This window comes from Silene latifolia, chromosome Y (assembly GCF_048544455.1).
Source record: "Silene latifolia isolate original U9 population chromosome Y, ASM4854445v1, whole genome shotgun sequence".
Taxonomy (NCBI): Eukaryota; Viridiplantae; Streptophyta; class Magnoliopsida; order Caryophyllales; family Caryophyllaceae; genus Silene; species Silene latifolia.
Window position 1 is genome coordinate 20,265,814 of NC_133538.1, and position 9,365 is coordinate 20,275,178.

Genomic DNA, 9,365 nt, shown 5'->3' on the forward strand with positions numbered 1-9,365 from the left:
TGAAGTAATCCGTCTTTTGGAACTCCGGAATGAATAAAATTACATAATAAATTACATAATTTCCTATTATACATTTGTAACTAGAATAAAATAAATCTATTAAATTACAAAACGGTGATACGAGATCACAATAAAAATTACAACCGAATCGATATTCCCATACATTTCGGGAAATACCAATTAAAATCTAAGGCCATACTAAGTAAAATTACATAATTCAAAATTACATAAATTAAAAATTATGACAATCATAAAGAAAAATGCAGCATTATAATATGTATGAACATGCTCAATTTTTATGCTAAATCGCCTTTTAATTAGCCAATATCGTATATTACTCAGTTTTTACGGATTTGCGTGATTTCAACATTTTATAATCACAAAAATACATAAACTCATATTTATGCATAAGTTAATTACCCTAACCTCTTAGGACTCAAAATATAGTCTTCACTAATAATTTGACCATAATTAACTTTTATTTACAAAATTGTTCATAAATGGACCAAAAATTACAAAAATAAGCCATTAAACTTCAAATAAATCTAAAAATTTCAAATAAATTCAAAATTTGAAATTTAAATTCATGAACATTCTGGAAAAAATCCATGACACTCATAATGTTCAAAATCTTAGGTTAAAAATTTCGAAAATTTTCCGGAAAAACAATGTTGCGGTTTATCGATATTTAATAAAATAATCATAAAAACATGGAAAAAATATTTTCATTAACTTTTCAATTTTAGATCTGAAAAATATAATAAAATGCAACATTAGACGTTTTTCCTAAGTCATAGATTATGTTTTATTAATTTTTCACTAATAATGTCACTATTTATGCTATTTTTCTTCAAAAATTCATAAATCATGCTAAAAGACTTCTTTATAGCCAATTATTTTACACACATCTTGTAAAATTGCATGTGACAACTTATTAATTTTCTATGACCAGATTCGAAATTTAACTCATATTAACCTATTTTTCTCTTAAATCCGAATTTAATGATGAAAAATTCATTTTTCGAGCATAACAAGTCCAAAAATTATGAAAATTTACAGGTTATCTCAAAATAATATATGTAACAACATATCCAAAAACCAAGTGAAAATTCGAAGTATAGCTATTTTTAGACCAAAAATGACATTTTTACTCATAAAATCACATTTAAATGCCATTATTGTAAATTATGAACAATAAAAATCCGAAAAATTAACCAAAATATCCTAAAACACTTTAGGACCAGAAATATTAACATGCATGTAATAATTTCGTGATATATCATAATAACACAAATTTTACAAGTTTTATTTTGTTATTCATATAACTCGGAAAAACTTTTAACCAATTTGCATGCAAACAACCGTGGCTCTTGATACCGATTGAAGGAAAAGTAGATTCATATACATATTAACATACTCATATATGTCAAAACTAATTTGTCATAAAATTAAAACGGATCTTATGCATGCAAACAATAAAATAAATAGAGGAGAAATCATGTCCTTACATTGTAAATTTCGGCTATTAGGGCACAAGAGAGATCACCTTTCTCTTCTTGTTCTTGAGCTTTTCCAATGGAAGAATAAAGATCTAAGTGTAAGATCTCTCCCTATGTATTATACCCAAGGCTCCTCTTAATATAATTAATATTACAAATACTAGTTATAATATTAATCAAAGGTAGAAAATTGAACCAAAACTTTTATAAAACACTTATTTGTTTCGGTTTTTAAGAGAGAAGAAGAGAGGATTTTATCTCACTAGAAATCTCTATATTTGATGATGGAATAGAATGAATAATGATATACAACATTTTGTATATTATTAGGTAAAATAAAACAAAAGCCATGATGGCTTTTGCCTTCTCAAAACCGGGTAAGAGGAGGGGTTTTTTGGGGAGCCAATGCATGAACACCTTTGTCTTCACAAGAATATTAGGGTTGCATGGCTAGGAATGTAGGTAATCATTGTGTTCTTATAATAATTAAACAAACACAATATTAGCTTCCACTACCCTTTTATTTCGGCACAATGGATAATATAAAGTCCATATTATTTTTGTCAATTGTCTATATGTTACATGTCACATGTCACATATATTTGTTATGTAATTTTTATCATATCAAAAATCAACGTATTAATAAAAATACGTCACATACAAAAATTGACTTAGTAATTTCATAATTACTTATGCCAAAAATTTTACCAATTTATAAATCACAACTGATTGTATTTATAACAATTCATTCAATTTAATTGTTACATTAAACAATTATTTCATCCGAGTAATGATACAATTCAATTACTCAGACCGTATCTTATTTAATCACATTTCAATATGATACGTAAATTTTACTTCCAAAATCGTCCGTCAATTTTCAAGTAATTTAATTAACTCGTAACATTATACGATTAATTAAATAATCAATTAAGAGTGTTGCCCTTTAGGTATGACCTAGGGGGTCAACTGATCACCACCGTCACACGACAGTAATGTCAAACTCTAGTCAGCCAATCATTACCGATATATGTTGACCAGTTGACAAGAACAAAATTACTTCCCAATTGTATTCATTTTAATGAGACTTAAACATGTGATCATCATGATCAACAGTCGTGATCGCATTATTGTCGGAGGACACATATTCCAACAGTAGATCCTTGATAGCCTCGACCAGTGGTTTTGGCTAGGACACCCTTGCGGAGGTCGTCTCCAATGCGGGTCCCGAGGATCTGTAGGTCCTGGAACATTTTGATGTTTTGATATTTCAGCAGGTTGATATAAACAGGGCAGAGGTTGTTGACAAATTTCTCCACCAGAGTTGATTCATTTGGCTTACTGACCAATTGAGTGCTTACTCTCCTCCACCGGGTTAGGAATTCAGTGAACCCTTCCTTATCATTCTGAGTCAGGACCTCAAGAGTGCGGGTATTGGCTTGAATTTCGACATTGTCGGCCTATTGTTTAGCAAATTCAACGGCGATTTCGTCCCAAGTAGTAAGCTTTTTGGGGTCGAGGTAATAGTACCACTGGCGGGGAATCGGCTCCAGGGATGATGGGAAGATCCGGGTGAAGAGTTCCTATTTGACCCACTTGATGGCCATGTAATCCTTAAAGGCCTGAATATGATTGAGTGGGTCCTCCACTCCCTTAAACTTGGGTACATCATTCAAGGTAAAGTTATCGGGTAGTTGATCCCCAACGGGTTCGAATCTTCGATTGTTCTCAAGTTGGATGTTGTTACCACGGGCTAGGAGTTGTTCCTCCAAAAGCTTGAGCCTTTTCTCAGTTTCAATCATTGGTGGAGTGTTGTGTTCTCCGGCTTTCTTGTTTTCCAGGGTGTCGATACGGGTCTCGACACGGTCCTGGGTGACCTTAAGAGCGGTGAGCAGGCTGGCTAGTTGAGCAATTGTAAGATTTCTGTTGTCATTGTTGTTGTTCGATGAAGCTGAAGACGAGGCCATGGCTCTGAGGCAGAAAAACGGCTTACATTACATCTCAACCTGACACGGTTTAACGACTAAACACCGACAACACAAAGGACGGAAAAATAGATCAGACTCAACAATACGAGGGCGACCGTGTGTGGTGCCTTGGTGCTGACTCGATTTATAACGTGACGGTGTTGACCGGACTTTGACTCGCGTCCAACGTAATGGCGTGACGCCGTTGAACGAGTCTCCAGGTGAGACTACTCATAAGTAAAGACCCATAAGTACGCTTGCTTCGACTCGATAGACACGAGGCGGAATTTGATGGTGGACTAAAGCTTTCAAAAATAGAGATTTTCAAAATATTCGTTTATCGCTTTATGGACGGCTCCCAAAGGATAGGGATCTTCAGAAGTCGGTTCGAGTTTGAATTGAGGCGGCTCTGAAAACAATGTACTATTTCCAAAGACGGTTTTTTTTAAATTCAAAATTGTATGTTTTGAAAATTGAGTTTTGAAATGTTTGACAAGGTCTCGGGGACGGTGTATGGTTCTCGGGCTTTGAAAATGTTTTGAGAAAGGGGAGTGTGCCTTTCTCGGGTTTTGAAAGAGCCATTGTGTTGGCGCGAGACAGGTTAAAATCCGTGTCTTGACGCGGCGATTATAGCGGCGTAAAAAGGTGTTTTTTTTTAAATGGTTGTGAAACCAAGTTTGAAAACCGTTATTACGATGGCCTAGAAAGGCGTTTCTTTTGAAATGGTTGTAGAAAACCGGGTTTGAAAATCGTCATTACGACGGCCTAAAAAGGCGTGTTTTTTAAATGCTTGTATAAAACCGGGTTTGAAAATTGTCATTACGATGGCCTAAAAAGGCGTGGTTTTGAAATGCGACGGTCGGCGAAAGACCGAGGTTTGAAACGGCCATTATAACGGCGCAAAAAAGGGTTTTTGAAGTTTGAAATGACACGGAAGGACTTATGATCACATAACACATAAGCACTCGTAGTTTCATTATATTATGCATAATGCTGACACGGGTTTTGGCTTAAAAGGGTGGGTTACACACCGAGCGATCAAACCCCGATTTTCGAGAGGGATACCAATCCAAACAAAATGTGTAAGGAGGGTGCCCTAGCCTCGTGCTCGAAGGAAATGAAATCCCTTTGACGAAACAGAAATGTGTAACGTCAACGGTATGCTTGACTCAATCGGGATTCAAAACGCGGGGATGAGAAAACTCACGCTGACGAGACGAGCCAATTGGTCGAAAAGGGTTAGGTTGTGGGACCGGACAAGGAACCTGACTATGACCGTAATATCAAATAATGCATTTCAACCAAGACCTCGTTCGAGTCTCACCATCTAGGGATCAAAAAGACACAACTGTCCTAGTTTTCCCCAGCGGAGTTGCCAATCTGTGGACATAGCCACCTACGCGCCCAGCCGATCTGTGGACGTGCAGCGGTCTTTTGAAAGCCACGCTCGGCGGCGTAAAAAATGCTTTCGACCGGATCGTTTTAGATAGGTCGGTTTTATCTCGGCAAGGGTCTCGAAACGTTGCAGGAGATGTTCGGAATCGCCACCAAGCATTTGTGGGATGCTTGGAACCCGTTTGAATCCACTTTATACCTAGGTCAACCAAGGAAAAAAGCGGTGTTTGACATAGTTACTAAAGATAAGGAATCGTCCCTATTTAGCATCTTATCTCTAGAATGACTCTCGTACACTCTGGATAAGGTCGTCCACTATCCAAAGTTTCTGAGTAAGAGGTGAAGGTATGTATTGGGAAGCCCTTTAATCAGACACCCAATGCCGGCCGCGGTAGCGGCCTCTACTAATGAATCTTGGTTGGTTAAATGCAAGAGTTGATAAAACGGGTAAATGCTTGAATGCGCATCCACAAGTTTGAACCTAACATGTGAGCTTTCTACGTCGGTTGTTTAATCCAAGTATCAAGTATTTGATGTCAAGTTGGATTTAATGTTGATTTGCATGCAAGACGGAAATTAAACATTTATTTACCGAGTTAGGTTTATGGTGCATAACGTAATCCATTTGTCTTAGTAAAGCGTTTTGCAAATACAATGTAAAATGAGCAGATTCGTCATCTGATCCGTCCTGTATTCGGGTTAACCGAAGTCGAGATCGTCCTAGACAAGTGCTGGAAAGAAACAGGGTCTGCATCAGGCAGCCTATATAGGTGTGAGACATCAGGCAATGCAAACAGGCCTGTCCTGGTTTGAAAATTGGAAAATGATTAGCCTATTTAGGCACGGGTCAACAGACGGTTGAAGGGACGTCTTCTGACCATCAAAAGGTTTGTAAAATGGTTTGAAAAGAGGGTGTTTGAACCCGTCTTGGTTTGAAAAGGTCGTTTAGATCGCTTTTGTGTTGATTTGAAGAATGAAACTTGAATAATTATCATTGTTTTGACGATATTCGATGTCGGGTTCGGTTTTGCAAGCTTGACATGAATAGTTTTGAAAATGATTATGAATTAATTGATTTAAGTTCATTATTTTGTGATTAGTCAATGTTTATCATCGTACTCAGGTTAAAATCCGACGTGGTATGTAGAACCAAGGATGATTTTGTATTGATGACGAATGCATTTGTTTTGAAAATGTAAAGAAATGAAATAAAAAGGTTTTAAAATGTATTTAACCAAATATTATCACCAAAACACGGATTAAACCGTTATGGTATAAGGAACCAAGGGTGAAAATGTTTTATGGTTAAAAGTTTATCATGAAAGAATGATTTGAAATATTTGAAATGGTAAGAATACCGATTACAAATAAGAAATGAATTAAAGGGGAAGACGAAACCAAACACGGCTGGATTAAGGCCTGAGAGGGGCTTTAGGCGCGAGCCCTGCTGCTATACAAGCAACCCCTGTCTCCGGCCAAAATCCTATTTTGGCTCATTTAACCCTTATTTGAATCATGTTATGCATGTTTTAGCATGTTATAGTCATAAAACAGATGAAAAACATGATAGAAGAGGATCTTTATACCCTCATACTTACATGCTAGGATTGAGACGAGAAATCGACGAAAGTGTATCAACTTGTTTGGTCGGGAAACTCGGTTTGAAAACCGTTTTAGCAATGTAAAAGAGTGTTTTAAGTTTAGTGGTGGTGTAGTTGGTCGAGATGGTCGGTCAAGTGATTTAATGCACGATGACGGTACCAAACAATGTGTAAGGCTTGTGTTTTCGATCGGTAGTTCGAAAACACGTGTTGGTTTGTGACTTGAGAAGTCGAGTCTAGAATTTTAAGGGAGAAATGAGGGGGCGGACGCTCGCGTAAGGTGTTATGGTGTGTGAAGGTGGGTATTTATAGAGAAATGGGTGGTTGTGTGCATTTTGAGTGACGTGGCCGCATTGGCTGCTCGAAGAGGCGCGAGCCAATTCGCGCGTCTTCGAGGTGTCTTGTCACTATCACGCAATTGAAATCATGATTTGTTCTATCCTATGTTTTGGATGACATGATTTGTACTTGACCATGAAGTATTCCAGGAATACTTAACATGGAAGTCTTGAAAAGTTATTTTTTTGTGTTTGACTCGGTTTGACTCGTTGTTGGAGTCGGGATTTGAATTTTGAGTCGGTTTTTGGTCCGGTGTCGGTTTTGACTCTAGTTAGTGTCATTCTGACCCCGTCGCCATGTATTAAACACTTCAGCTACTTTTGAAAAGTTTCGAAATGTTTTGTTTTCGAAATCGTTTTATGTTTTTCGACGTATAGTTTTAAGTTAACCCGAATACACAACGGATCAGATGACGAATGATGCGTGTCATTTATATGATATTTTACACCTCATTTTACACGCATTTCAGAGCTCATTTATGTAGTTTATGCTACTATTCTCCCCATTTCCGTCTACTTTCGTGTTTTTGTACATTATTGCAGAAATGTGAAGAATCCAGCGGAAATCAAGCTAAATCCATCCTCGAGTATTTTGCATTGCATTTGACGTGAAGTATCTACTCAAGAAACGAACTTGGTGTGCATATCGAAGCCCGAAAGACTAATTCACGAAGTTTTTGAAGCCAAGTACCAGCTACCCCAGTCGATCGGCTGACCTCTATGGTCGATCGCCCAGAGCACGACATACAGGAGCCACTGTCCAGTGCAGACCAGTAGATCGACCGGTCCCAGTGGTCGATCGACCAAACCGTGATGCTGGCGAGAATAAAAAGATCGAGAATTAAGAATAAAAAGATCGACTGGCCTCGTGAGTTTTACCTTCGTTTTAATTAATTTAATTTCCATATTTGACGAATTGAGTGCACGCGACTAGTTGAATGTTTAGGAATTGACCGACCCAATAAATATCGAAAGATAGGGAAGGGAGATAGCCTACCTAATTAAGACGACTAAATTAATAAGATCGAGAGATGAGCTAATTTAGCCTTTTTTAGTCACTTTTCAGAACGAAAGTTAGCATTAGTGATATTAGGGACCTGTAGCGAGATCGAGAGATGCTACCTGTAAGAATGGACCGAGAGGACTTCTTATTTTCCCGTCTCACGTGTTTGGTTTAGACCTACCTAGCATACTGCCGCCGAAACTATAGTGAACCGACCATCTTAGCACCCTTTTATTCTTGATTCATCCGTTTTTTTAGTTTACTGTCTTTTATTGCCTTTAGCTATAGACCAAATCAAATCAAACCCCCTCACACTGTTACCTTAAGACTTAAATAATACAACTATTAATTGCATCGCCTCCCTGTGGTTCGACCCTGTCTGCCACTAACTATAGTAGTAGTTTGGACTATAAATATTATTTTTGGTGCTCACAACGACAGGCATCAAATTTTGGCGCCGTTGCCGGGGAGGCAATTGTTTAAATTTTTTAGTTGTTTCTATTTTTAGTCTTTCTATTAGTTTAAGGGGCATCTGTTCCTTAAACTATTCTCATATTCTACTTGTAGTTTCTTCTTATGGCAGGTCACAGGGTAGTGAATTACTACCGTTCAATCCTGAGATTGAGAAGACTTTGCGTGAGTTGAGACGATCATCTAGTGTATTGCCGACAAAGGAAGAGCTGAGTAGTCTGTCTAGTTACTATGAGAACGAGCTTTTTGAGGAGGATCCACCTTCGTCACCTATTTTTACTTCTTCAGCTGAGACCGTCACATCTCCAGACATGGCTGAAGAAGAAAGTATAGCCAGTCACTCTGAGCCGACAGCTGAGAATCTCTATAAGGGATTCGCATTACCAGGGAGGGATAGAAAATTCGAGCCGAAACCATCCTATATCAACTTGGTTGAGAGAAACCAATTTGGAGGATCTGCAAATGAAGATGCAACTAAGCATATGGAGACATTCATTGATTATTGCTGTTCCATACCCCCACCAACCGGTGTGACCCAGGACCAGGTGAAGGAGACCATGTTCATATTCTCTCTTCGTGATGCTGCAAGGGAGTGGTACAGAGACCTGGATCGAGTTTCTAACAGGATCTCTGATTGGAAGTCGCTGGCCCTGGCATTTTACAAGAAATATTTCTCTGCCTCGAAGACAAATGCCATTAGAGCTCAGATCACGAGCTTTAAACAGGGTCCGGATGAAAATTTTCATGAGGCATGGGTCCGTTTCAAGAAGTTGGTGCGAACTATTCCGCACCATGGGTTTGAGAAATCGAGCCTATGCAATCAATCTTATAATGGGCTTTATGACGATCAGAGGGCTATCCTGGATGCGGCAGCCAATGGCAGATTCCAGGAGAATGTTGGAGAAACTAAGGGGTGGAAAATTATTGACGATTTGGCCACCCAAAAAGCTGAGTATGGAAATTCCAGGGGAAATCAAAGGAGAAGTGCTGAATCCCCATCTATAGCTGCATTAGAGGCTCTCACGGCGAGATTTGATAAGTACGAGTTGGGAGGAGCTTCAAAAGGAGGGATCTATCTTCAGATGGTCCTT

General features: G+C 38.1%; 1 non-coding gene across 1 annotated transcript; it reads right to left on the reverse strand.

Annotated features, from left to right (window-relative positions):
* Positions 1-8,966: 8,966 nt before the first annotated feature.
* LOC141636412 (small nucleolar RNA R71) lies at positions 8,967-9,073 on the reverse strand. The gene has a single exon (XR_012541027.1). It is a non-coding gene; the product is annotated as a small nucleolar RNA R71 (small nucleolar RNA).
* Between the last annotated feature and the right edge of the window lie 292 nt (positions 9,074-9,365).